Source organism: Hemiscyllium ocellatum, chromosome 2 (assembly GCF_020745735.1).
Source record: "Hemiscyllium ocellatum isolate sHemOce1 chromosome 2, sHemOce1.pat.X.cur, whole genome shotgun sequence".
Lineage (NCBI taxonomy): Eukaryota > Metazoa > Chordata > Chondrichthyes > Orectolobiformes > Hemiscylliidae > Hemiscyllium > Hemiscyllium ocellatum.
Window position 1 is genome coordinate 86,869,278 of NC_083402.1, and position 13,870 is coordinate 86,883,147.

The following is a 13,870-nucleotide window of genomic DNA, read 5'->3' on the forward strand; positions in this document are numbered from 1 at the left end:
TCAGGGGACAGGCCACCCCTACAATTGCCATAAAGCATTGCACAGGATCAAACAACATATGAGACTATATCACATAATGAGAAATTGGGACAGGTGACCAAAATCTGGGTGAAAGAGCATCTTAAAGGAAGAGTGATGGAACAGTTCAGACAGGAATTTAGGGCAGAGACAGCTGAAGGCAGGTTGCAAATGATGGATCAAACTAAGTCAGAAAGTTACAAGAAGCCAGAATTGGACTAATGTAGAGATTGCTGATTGCAAGGGCTTGGAGTTGGTTACAAATGTACGAATTTAAGTTATCAAGAAATTTGAATGTAAAAATGACAACTTCAAATTTGAGGCACTGTTTTGCAAAGGGCCTGTGGAGTTTAATAATACGTGAGCTGGATTTGGTGCATTTTAGGGTACAGGTAGCAAAGATTTGGAGAGCTATAATTCACAGAAAGTGGAAGATGTGGAAAATCAGTCAGGATATCATTGGAACTGTGCAGTAATTAGCCTTTCACTTTTTAAAAATAAACTGGCATTCTAATGCCAAGAAATGAAATATTCTTAAAACTCTAAAAGTGTGAACTAATACTATCTCCTGTCAAAGTTATTCTTAATTTGAGACTGCATTATAGTTAATTCTTTTCTCTTGTTGAGATAAACGTTCCAGATAAAACTGTTTTTACAGGAGGAAAATACAGACCTATACTGCTAAGTAAATATTTGTGAATTTGTTTTCAATTTCAATGTTATCCATTGGAATTTAAACACTCAAAGAAAAGGGAAATTTAATTATTTCAACATTTGTTTTGATTTGATTTATGATCAGAGTGATGCTGGAAATACACAGCAGGTCAGGCAGCATCCAAGGAGCAGGAAAATCGACATTTCGGGCAAAAGTCCTTCATCAGGAATAGCCATGCGTATTCTGTTACAAAATACAGTGAATAGTAATGTCGTGTAATGTCACCACTCTCTGATGCAATCTTAAAAGCACCACAAAATAAACCAAAACAACAAAGACAGAAGATTAAAGAAATAAAGGAAAAGTGTTCAACTTTACAATTTTTCTTGTTAAGTGCTCCACTGTGGGCCATGCACCTGGTGGCCTGACACAAATCCCTTCACTGTGCAAATACTGAAATCAAAGTGGCCCCTCTTCAGCACCATTTAACTTCTGCTGATACCACAATGAATCCTCTCCATTCAGCTGCCACCAATGGTGTAGTACTGGGCCCAAACATGTATCTGTGGCCATCTCCATGAATCTGCACTGGATGCAGACATCAGCGAGAACCGAAACTCACCTCCACTGCAACAGTTAACACTAGGACCACCTCATCAATAGATAAGTGCCAAGAACACAAACTCATCTCCAACATGATTACCAATACCATGAGTCCTCACTGGGCTCACTCATGTCTGCACTGGGCCCACTCGCCATCGCTGATGTTGTCGTCACAACTGAACTCTTCAACAAAAGATACGTAAAACAAAAGAGAAAAAAATGAGAAAAGAGAGAAACAAAGAAAAGAAACAAAAAGAGTGGACTGAGTAGACAATTAAAACAGCTTTTATTTGAATTTACTTTTATTGTTGATTTGTTATGGGTGTAATTACATATAAAACAATCCAGTCAGTATTTCCATATAAATATGAAATGCCAACCTTCTCAAAGTTTAGTAGCCTAAAGTTACATGTGCTTATTCCTGTTTGATTGAATGTATTTGTGGTAAATATCTTCCATCTTTCCCAGAGCTCTGTTTATAAAAGCAGGCAAAACAATGGTTAATGATGAACTATGCCTACTTACACTGCAAATCACAGCAAAAACATCACAATGTGAACATAGAATAAGCATTCTATCTCTGCTATCCACCACAGTTCTGAACAATTTCACATAAATGATCCCCCATGTATGTATATTCAACAATTCATTTAACTTCCATTAATGATATGAGTTAGTGTATGATTAAATTACAATCCTATCAAAATTTCAAGGGGAAACAATCCATGATGAATGCAATAATAGTGTTACATTTGTAAGCAAGATTTTTGGTATATTTTATAATTTTACTTGAAACAAAAGATGGTGTAGAGAGCAGAATATGTTGTGAATGAAAATATTTTGTTTTCTTAATTTGCCTCTCCTGCCTTCCAAAGTAAAGCATTTATTGCTTTTTCTTCTTCATATACAAGCACAAATGAACGTATAACAATTAAGCATCTTGTGAAACTGTTAAAGTATTTATAAAGTTTGACTTGCCAATTGATTTTCTTTAATTATTTAATTTAACTAAGTCATTTAAAGACAATTTAAATTTAATACAGCAATCCATCAATAGGAACAACCTTTTAATCAGTCTGTGCATAACTAAGTCCATTTAATATTAAAGATTTATGAAATGGAAGTGAAAACGGACAAGGGCACTGGATTAATACAGAAGTTTTTTAAAATATTTATTGTCATTACACAGTATTCCAGATGATAATTATTCACATGAATTGATCCCTTCAGTCATTATATTAAGATAGTGTCTCTGCAATCAAATTAGATATTGCAAATGCGGCTTTGAAACTCACTAAAGTTTGACAAGTATTTCTCTTTTATTACTCTACCAAGTAATTCAATCTAGAAACAAATCTATAAATATATTTCTTAAGTTATCTTTATATTAATTTATTATTGATACCTTTAAAATAATCATCATTGAACCATGTCTTGAGTATGTTTTGTTTAGGATTGAACTAAATTATTTTATTGGATACTTTCCGGATAGAATTCTATGGAATCTTAAATATATTTGTAAAAGTTAGGTTGAGCAACAAGGAACTCTATATTTTACTACCTCCCCATTCACCACCTTCCTTTTCCCCTTAATATACTCTAAATTAGTTTGTGACGTTGAGAGCATCCATTTCCTGATTAACTGCCTTAGGCTTGGAATTAGTATCTACAAAAACACTGGAGGCAATCTCAAACAGAAAGACCCATTGAAGTGGCAGGAATCAGTTTTAACAGTTATTCACAGCAGTTTTTGAGATATAGAAATGACGAAGCTACTAATATGGGAAAACAGATGGACTGTTTTGTGCTATCAACTAAGCAGGATACTGTTGTAGTTCTGATTCTGTTCAGAAAAAAAGAAACAGAACAAATGAGTTTCTTGACAACTGAATGGAGAGTCACCAAGGTGTGCCTTGTTGGTGATAACCAGGTTGGGAAAACTAAGACCGGGAATGAAATAATTGTCAAGGAATACAAGTTTCAGCTTGGTGTGGCAGGTGTTGGTTCCTATAATGCTACACATCTTCCAAAATGCAGAAGTACCTTTTGGCGATAGTGACGAAAGTACTTTTTCTTTCATTTAATGTATTTTTAACAAGTATTTTTAAAAATCTGTTAAGTATTGTTTAATACATTTTGATTCTAGTATGTTACAATAACAGTCTTACAAAATTATTTCTTCTCCCTCATTTCTTCCCATCAATTTCTGGGAATTAATCTTTTAAAAAAAAATCAGCAGCACGGTGGCTCAGTGGTTAGCACTGTTGCCTCACAGTGCCAGGGACCTGGGTTCAATTCCCGCCTCAGGCAACTGTCTGTGTGGAGTTTGCACATTCTCCCCGTGTCTGCGTGGGTTTCCTCCGGGTGTTCCAGTTTCGTCCCACAGTCTAAAGATGTGCAGGGTAGGTGAATTGGCCATGCTAAATTGCCCGTAGTGTTAGGTGCATTAGTCAGGAGTTAATGTAAGGGAATGAGTTTGGGTGCGTTGCTCCTTCTGAAGGTCGGTGTGGATTTGTTGGGCTGAAGGGCCTGTTTCCACACACTGTAGGGAATCTAATCATCTAATCTAATCAAAGCAATTAAAATACTGGCTTCTGTGATAAGATTTAATTCCACAAGAAATTCAAGTGTGGAAGCAGATGAACAATAGGTTGTCTTTTTTAAATAAAGATCAGAAATATGATGTAGGTTTTTTATTCTTTAGATTTATATCTTCAGTAGAAAAGAGAAGCAAAACAGAAATAAGATTCAGCGGTCTCTGCAGCCACTTCAACTTGATAAGTGAAAGGTAAAACGCACGCTATCGTGGAAGGTGCAATAACATGTATTTAAGGGAAGAAAGTAATAAATTTGATTACAAAATGCAGGCTATGTCAGTAAATATGTTGAGCCAAAAATAAGATATAGGTGTAATAGGGAGCCTAAGATTGCAAGTGTCAACGCAGGTATTAGACAAACATAATTGTGAACAAATAAGCAGATCTGAAGAATATAATCGAAGTGAGTGACACTGATCTTGTACAAAAGCATCAACAGTGTTACAGTTGTGTTATCACAGTCAAGAAAAGATGAAGGTGTGGCAAGATATATTTGATTAGGATGAGATTCAGATGGAATTCATTTTTATGCAGTGAATAAAGTTCAATCTATGGAACTGTTGGATGGGAAACATGAATAACATTTTTAAACAAATAGAAGGAAATAGACAAATTGAATGCCAAGAGACATTTTGTATTTTACAAACAGAATCAAAGCCGGTATCCATGAAATAATTATTATGAGTCAGAGAAATCGATATAGTTTTGTCATCCTCCTTCATGGTCATGCTTCTGGCAAGTATAATCTTCTGGCTGGAAGCATGAATTGCATTGCTATTGCTCTCAGCCTTCACGTTATAAACATTGAAGTATAAACAGTACATAAAGAGTAACTTTTTTATGTTTAGAATAATTAACATGTGGGATAAGTCACCTACTATTCTGATATATACTGATACCAATAGGCACTTGAGTGGGAATTGAAGACATATTTGATTCAGTATAGAGCTATGTGAATCATTCCCTCAATTAATTTAGCATATGTAAGAGCTCCCGATCAGTTTAGACTGGGCATTCGGGGTTGGAAGCTCTTCTAATCCCAAACATCCGACTGTGAAGGCACAGATGGGAACTCAAAACAAAGAAATTCATGTATCCCTACTTGTCAATAGGATTAGGTGTGTGATCATGAGAGATAATCCTGGTCAAACCTGACACTTCAACTGCCTGTCCAGCTCTGTTGAAACATCCAACATGATTTCTATGAAAAATATTCTTGAGGACTAGTGAAGCATTAGCAGGCAAGTCAGTCTTCCTGGGAGTCAACCCAAGGAAAATGACGAGCCCAGACAGAGTCCCCAGATAAGCACTTAGATCCTGTGAGGACCAACCGGCAGAGGTATTCACAAACATCTTCAACCTCTATCTCCTATAAGCCAAAGTTCCCACCTGCTTCAAGAAGACCATCACCATCCCAGTACATAAGAAAGCACTTGCAACGTGCCTTAATGACTACCGCCCAGTGGCTCTGACCTTCATAATCATGAAGTGTTTTGAGAGAGGCTGGTCATGATTCACATCAAATCTAGTCTCCCAGCCTGTCTTAATCTCCTACAATTCTACTTACACAACAGGTCCACATCAGATACCAGTTCCTTAGCCCCGCAGTCATCCCTGGAACATCTGGAACACCTTCGTCAGAAGAATTCTGCTCACTGACTACATTCCGCCTTCAACATCATTATCCTGTCCAGACTGATCTCAAAACTCCGAGACCTTGGTCTCGGCTCTGCCTTCTGCAATTGGATACTCAGCTTCCTGACTCACAGACTGCAATCAGTGAAGATAGACAACAGCGCCTCCTCCATGATAACACTCAACACTGAAGCACCCCGCCCCCAGGTTTCAGCCTCAGCCCCCTACTGTACTCCCTATATATCCGCTATTGTGTTGCCAAATTCTGAATGAACGCCATCTACAAATTTGCTGATGACACCACCGTGGTAGGACGGGTATCCTACAATGACGTGTCAGAACACAGATTGGTGATGTGGTGCAGTGAGAACAACCTCTCTCTCAACATTAGCAAAATGAAAGAACTGATCATTGATGTCAGAAAGAAAGGAGGAGAACATGCCTCCATCTACATCAATGAAGCAAAGGTTGAGAGGGTGGCAAGTGTCAAGTTCCGAGGAGTGACGATAACTGACAACCTGTCCTAGATTTCCCTCGCAGATGAGACAGTCAAGAAGGCACAACAGGCAGCTTCCTCAGGCGACTCATGAAATTTGGCATATCCATTAAGACTGTCACCAACGTTTACAGATGCACCATTGAAAACATACAGTCCTGGTGCATAACGGCCTGGTTGGCAAATACTCTGCACAGGACTATAAGAAACTACAGAAAGTTGTGTGCACAGCCCAGACCATCATGGAAGACAACCTTCCATCCATGGATTCTGATTACATGCCTGGTTGCAGTGGAAAGGTTGCAAACATCAGTCGCACCCTGTTACTGCTCTCCTGTAACCTCTCCGTCAGGCAGAAAAAACAGAAGCTTGAACACATGTACCAACAGGTTCAGGAACAGCTTCTTCACGCCCATTATTAGACTGATGAATGGATTCTCTAACTTCAAATAATGCTGATCTTGCTAATGCTGATCATACTAATGTTGATCTTGCCTATCACACGCCGTGTGTGACCTAACCTGCATGCCTCTAGGTTTTTTTCCTCACCCTATAATCTGTATGTACTTGTTTACTTACACTATGATCTGCCTGGACTGCTCGTAACCAAAGTTTTTCACTGTACTAAGCTACACGTGATAATAAATAAATCAAATCAAGTCAGAACCAGAGTCACTGGCAAAGTGAATTTGTAAGTTCTACTCAACCATTATGTCTAAATTTTTGAAAAAGCAAGGTATACCATAAATATATTCTAACAGGCTTCAGTAATACCTATTCTTAACCAACCATTTTTCAATATCAAAAGCAAACGATGAGTCCCAATCATCCATAATCACGATGCTTACAGACTTACACTGAATCCAAAAAATTAACATATTGTTTTTAACATTCTCATTCTTGTTTACAGTTCCATCATGAGCCATCCATTTGTAGCTCCATAATCTCCTCCAGCCCCACAATTCTCATCTAATCCCGGCTGCATCAGCATTTCTGGTTTTAATTGCTCCATCACTGCTGGAAACATATTCAATTGGTTAAGTCTGACACTTCTTTGCCTTTCGACCTCACTTAACTCTTCTAACGCAGACCATAAAACATACATCATTGATCAAGCTTTTGGTTAACTGACCTAATACCTCACTGTGATAAATATTACAGTACTCCTGTGAAGTCCTTTATAATGTTCTACAATGCTAAAGACATGTATAAATAAAGGTTGTTGTTTGATTGACAACTACATAGTATTGTGTTGGGACCACAACTAATCACATTATACATTAACAATCCGGTTGAAGGAACTCAGGGCATTGTTGCTAAGTTTGCGGATGACACAAAGATAGGTGGAGGGTCAGGTAGCATTGAGGAAGTGGGGAGGCTGCAGAAAGATTTGAGATTAGAGTGGTGCTGGAAAAGCACTGCAGGTCAGGCAGCATCCGTGGAGCAGGAAAATTGACTTTTCGGGCAGCAGCCCTTCATCAGGAAGGGCTCCTGCTTGAAACTTCGCTTTCCTGCTCCTCAGATGCTGCCTAACCTGCTGTGCTTTTCCAGCACTACTCTCATCTTGACTCTGATCTCCAGCATCTGTGGTCTTCACTTTCGCCTTGAAGGAAAATTTGGAAATGCTAAGGGAGTGGGCAAAGTGGCAAATGTAATACAATGTGGAAAAGTGTGTGCGTACATGTTTTGAAGGAAGAATACAGATGTAGACTATTTTATGAACAGGGAAAGGCTTCTGAATTTTGAAGCGTAAAGCGATTTGAAAATCTTAGTTCAGGAATCTCTTAAGATTAACATGCAGATTCAGGTGATGATTAGAAAGTCAAATACAACGTTGGCATTCATTTCAAGAGGGCTAGAAAACAAATTCAGGGATATACTGCCAAAATAGTATGAGGCTCTAGTCAGACCACATTTAGAATATAGTGAGTAGTTTTGGGCACTGTGTTTAAGGCAAAATATGCTGGCATTGGAGAGTGTCCAGAAGAGATTACAAGAATCATCTGGAGGATGAGAAGTGGTTGAGGACTCTGGCTCTGTACTCAATGGAGTTTAGAAGGATGAGAGGCACTCTGATTGAATCTTACAGGATACTGAGAGGCCTGGATAGAGTGTACATGGATAAGATATTTCCACTGGTAGGAACAGCTAGGACCTGGGGGCACAGCCTCAGGGTGAAGGGACAACCCTTTAAACCTGAGATGAGGAGGAATTTAATCAGTAAAAGGGTGGTGACTCTGGAACTCATTGCCACAGTAGGCTGCGGAGGCCAAGCCATTGAGTGAATTTAAGACATTGATACATAGGTTCTTGATTAGTAAGGGGATCAAGGCTTATGGGGAGAAGATAGGAGAATGGGTTTGAAAAACCAATCAGCCATGATTGAATGGTAGAGCAGAATTGGTGGGTTAAATGGCCTAGTTCTACTCATTTATCACAACTGATTCATTCCTATTGGATTCCTCAGTAATTAATGAAGTAATTTTACTTGTAGATTAAGGTCAGTTGAGTGCAACACTGAAATAGTCTCGCTTAAGAGCTTCTGTTACCAAGATGTATAGGGATGGTCAAGGACAGATTGTAGTCTGACCATAGCAATTTTGTTATTCCTATTTATTTCATTCTTTGACATTGACTTATTGGTTTCCATTAATTCCCTTCTCTCAGCAGGCAATTCTCACAAACAGTCAGTCAAGAAACCCAATAAAATCATGGTCATTCAATTGCAGCCAAAAGAATAATGAGACAATGTTTGAATTCTGAATTTTAAAAATTGTACGAGAAGAAATTCTAATTAGTCTTTAATCTAAGTTTTCTAGACCAGCCTCCTTCTTTTCATCATCCGCAAATGAAGATAAGCCAACATTCTGCTGCCTACCTGCTTACTTACATCAAGTCTTATTCATTTCTAACCTCTAAGTCCTGTACTTGCTGACCTATTTTAGCTTCCAGTCTGTCATTGTCTCAATTTCATAATTCTTATTGCCATGTTCAAATTCATCCAAAGTCTCGTTCTTCCTTTTCTCTAATTTCTTGCAGCCCTTCAACCCACCACAATCTCTGCACCTCTTCAGTTTTCCATGCACTTCTTCACTTTAATAGATTCATGCTTAATAGTCATATCAGCAGCTGCCTAGATTTAAGCTCTGAAATTCACTCCCTCAACTTGTCCACCTCTCTTTCCTTTTATGTTAGTCCATAAAGTCTAGCATTTGACCAAGTTTTTGGGTATCCTGGTGTCAAATTTGGTTTAATAATGACCCTGGAAAGTGCTATCTATCTCAGTTTACTTTGTTATAGGTCCTATACAAATGCAATTTGTTATTGTTATCAATAACGAAATTTTAAAGGTTTACTTTCAATTCTCTATACTTTTAAGCAAAACTGTAAATTCCAAAGAATTAACTATTAAACTGTAACCTGATTCAGTGATTAAGATGACATTTCCTCTGTTCCTGGACATCATAAATAATTAAATTAGAAAGCTATATTATCAATGACCCTCTGGCAGAATAATTTCTTCTTTGTCAATTTAATTGATTTAATGATGGACTATGGTTCTCCAGGTGGAACCCTCCAATGCCATTTCAATTATGCAAAAAGAGATCATAGCCATGCAGGATCCTTTCCTCAGCTGTACAAGTGTTGCTAATCTCCAGTATGGGTCAGTGTGTAACAATCAAGAACAGAAACACAGCCAAATTTCTCCTGCAAGATTAAAGTCAATTGTAGCAATCATTCTGCCAACCTATCCTGAAATAATTAAAAATTACACAACACCAGGTTATAGTGGTGCTCCACAGCTTTCTGATGAAGGAGCAGTGCTTCAAAAGCTAGTGCTTCCAAATAAACATGTTGGACTGTAACCTGGTGTTGTGTGATTTTTAACTGTGTCCACCCAATTCCAACACCGGTTTCTCCACCTCCTGGAATAATTTAATCAGCAATAGCCAAGAATCCTACTCACCAGACACATTCACTAAAGTTGTAGGAAGTTCATATATGTTCAATGTGTTTATACACAATTTAACTTTTTTTTATTATAATCAAATTGTATTTAACTTTTTTTTATTATAATCAAATTGTATTTTAACTGGCAAAAGCATTGGTAATTTCTGACATTCATCAGGAAAACATATTTCTAATTGTACTGGGTCTGGCATCCAGGATCAGGTCATTTTCCTTCTCTCTTAGCACAGCCATGAAGCTGTCATATACAGGGCTGAATAAACTCTTTAATTCTGTTTTTTAACAAGTCAGAAATGGAGCTTAGGGATAACCAATTGTTTGCTCCCTGAATAGATATTTTTTCACTGGACACCAGTGAACAATGGTAACATAATTCAGCCAGCAGGAAACTGACAAGAATGGATTGATAGGAAATTCTGAAAATCACACAATCTTACATAATTAGAAAGTAAAATCACATGATCAATGTTATAGCTTCAGATTCCCTGTGACTGGATTATACTTACTACTTGGACTATTTCTTAAGCTGATTCACAATACAGGATTACAATGTACAGAAAGGGGATCGATTCTTTTCTGAAATTTATTTAAGATTATAGTAAAATATGATAAGGGTGACTTCATGTTCATATCTTAATAGGGAATGACATTCAAAAGAACGCATCTGGGTGAATCATTGCCAAGAACTTACTAATTATTTGTCCATTCTTTTAGTAAATCATAACCTATGCACTCCTGATTTTGCAAATTCACAAGAGTAAAAAATGAGGTCTGCAGATGCTGGAGATCACAGCTGCAAATGTGTTGCTGGTCAAAGCACAGCAGGCCAGGCAGCCTGATGAAGGGCTTATGCTCGAAACGTCGAATTCTCTATTCCTGAGATGCTGCCTGGCCTGCTGTGCTTTGACCAGCAACACATTTGCAGCGTTTGCAAATTCACAGCCTATTCGTGAATCATAATTCATGAGTACCATTAAATATCTTGTTTCCATAATTCAGATCAAGTAGCTGCTGTGTTTTAGTTATTTGAATATAACAGTTAATATCTGACTGCAAGAAAGGTATCTTTGACTTGTAAATCCTAAGACCTCTGCCATGCATTTGCAATAAAAATGAGGGGAGTGTTTCTTCTTGCTGAAGTTTATACTACTACAATGGGAAAATACTACCTGAACAATATTCAAACTTATGCTGATAAGCAGTAAATAATGCTCATGCCACATGGTTGCCAGGCAATGACCAGCTTCAACAAGAAAGACTTCCTCTTCATATTACAAATCTTTGAAAATGACACCATCAAAATCAGAGCTTAATTTCACAACCCTCATAAATCCTGTTAGCAAGTCAATTCAGATGCTTGGTATTATGTATCTAGTGATTTTATCTTGTGATTCCCTAAAACATGTCCACAATTTAAAAAGCATAAATCAGGACTGTTGCCTGGATAAGTACAATTCCAAAAGCCACAACATCCATGATAAAGCAATCTACTTGACTGGCACTCCACCCACCACCCTAAACACTCCACCACCGACCGACCATGACTGCAGTTCATATTATTCGCATGATGCACTGCAGTGATTTGTGAAGTCTATTTCAACAGTTTTTTTCTAGATCTGCAATCTCAATCATTTAGAAAATCAATGATACCAAGTGCATACAACATCACCACCTGCAACATGCACTTCAAGCAATATGCCATCTGACTCAAAAACACCCTCATAGCATAGTGGGTACACTACATCACATTGATTGCAGAAGTTCATTGAAGTAGTTCACTATCACTTTCTTGAAAGCAATTAGGATGGGGATAAGCAATACCCTCCATCCTAGGTACATTCAGAAATGATATCTCGAGCTTCTCTTGTATATATTTCCAAATATTACTTAAACGTTTTTGCCAAAAGATCTCACTGCAAGTGTTATCAAAATGGTGATAATAGTGAAATTTCTTGTTTATAGTTTTGACAACATTGATTATAGTCAATTGATTAAGCATTATCAATTGTCAAAAGTTGTTTTCCCTACCAAATTTGAGAAGCAGTAATTTGAAAATCTTAATTATGAAATCTGGAAAATAATTGTTTGATTTTGGTTGATTCCCTGAGGCAGTAAACACTGTGGACTGCTAACCACACAGCACTCTTCAGTGATATCAAGGAAGAACTGGACACGCTGCATGAGAATTGTGGTAGTGAGTAAATTCTCACCAATATCCTTAATCTGCCCAGATATATCACATGGTTTTGGATGTACATGGACTATTCACCTTAAGAGTGGTCAAAAACAACATTAAAAGCATGGGTTCAATTTCCATTTCCGCTGAAGCAGATTTGGTTATACTTACACTTCTTGTTATTTTCTACAGTAGTTTTTAGCTTCTAACTTGAAACAATCTTTCTTTTCATTGCAAGGTAACAGTTTTACTGTTTGACCCTGTTGGTTCAATTCATGAAATTTGAAACTATGTAGGAGTGTGAGTGAATGATGTGTGTTCTGCCAGAAGACAAATTCTCAGCTCATTGTCTGTTAATGCTTCATCCTGATTTTTTAATATAGTTGTTTCCTTTCAAAGGTGATTTGCCATTGTTTTTCCACTCACTACAGGGTAGGGCAAGGTGACACAATCCAGGTCTGCTTCAGCTAAAATGGGAATTTAATCAATGCTTTTAATGTTGTCTTCAACCACCATTAAGTTTCACTTGCCCCTGTACACAGAAACTAGCTGATATTTCTGTGCAGGTTAAGGATATTGGCAAGTAGTTTGTCACTACCATTCAATTCCGATGATCCTGCCCCACTAGCTACCTGACAAAGAATCAGCGCTCTGAAAGCTTGTACTTCCAAATAAACCTATTGGACTATAACCTGGTACAGTGTGATTTTTAACTTTGCCCACCCAGTTCAACACCAGCACCTCAACATCATGACTTCAATTCCCATGGAGTGTGCCCAGTTCTTCCTTGATATCACTGAAGATTGATGTGAAGGTAGCAGCCTACCGTGTTTACTACCTCAGAGAATCAACCTAAATTAAATAATTTTCTCCTGGTCCATTTGTGTTAGAAGTTTCTAAGCTATTTACATTACATATGTTAACATATGTATAGCAATTTGAAGCCTTGTGGAATCCTGTATTTTAAAGATATCTTGTGATAATCTTTCAGTTTGCATAATGATGTGAGTGAAGTGAATGCATGCTATAAACCCGAAGAGTTGAGCCAATTTTCCTTTGTTTATGATTTGCAATCTCAATTTACTCAAACACAACATTTTCTTGCAGCTTGTCTAACATTGGCAACTTTTGTCTCTTTTTATACTGCAAAAACATTCATCATTTCATGAATCTACCTATTTGAAAACATCTTCAGTTTATGTAGAACTTAATTACAAGAGGGTGCATTTCCATGGACTGGAGGCATTCTGTTGTACTTTTCCTCCAGTTACAATAGAGAAGTGGAAGCACCTCCATGGAAATTTACCCCAAATGAGCTTGGTGTTTCCAATTATTATAAATAATTTCTATTTAAATAAAATGTTGTTTTGATTTTGGAGCCTATGAAAATACCAAGTGCCCACCCTCCAAATTCATGCATTTTACCACATGTAACCCAGTCAACACATTTTATGCAAATACACAAGAAAGGTCCATTGCCATAACAGTTATTCATCTGTATAGACCATTTGAAATCTTGCATCCATCTTGAAAAAGATGGAAACAAAATGCTGTATATGCATACACAAATACAACAACCATGGAATATCAGAAAATACTCCATCATGCCACACTTATTACTTTGTGCATTACAATTCAATCATTTCATGAGCAATTTTCACTTCAAAAAATGAATAAAATTTCCTGAAATACTTTTTAAACCACATTAAAAAGGTACAAAA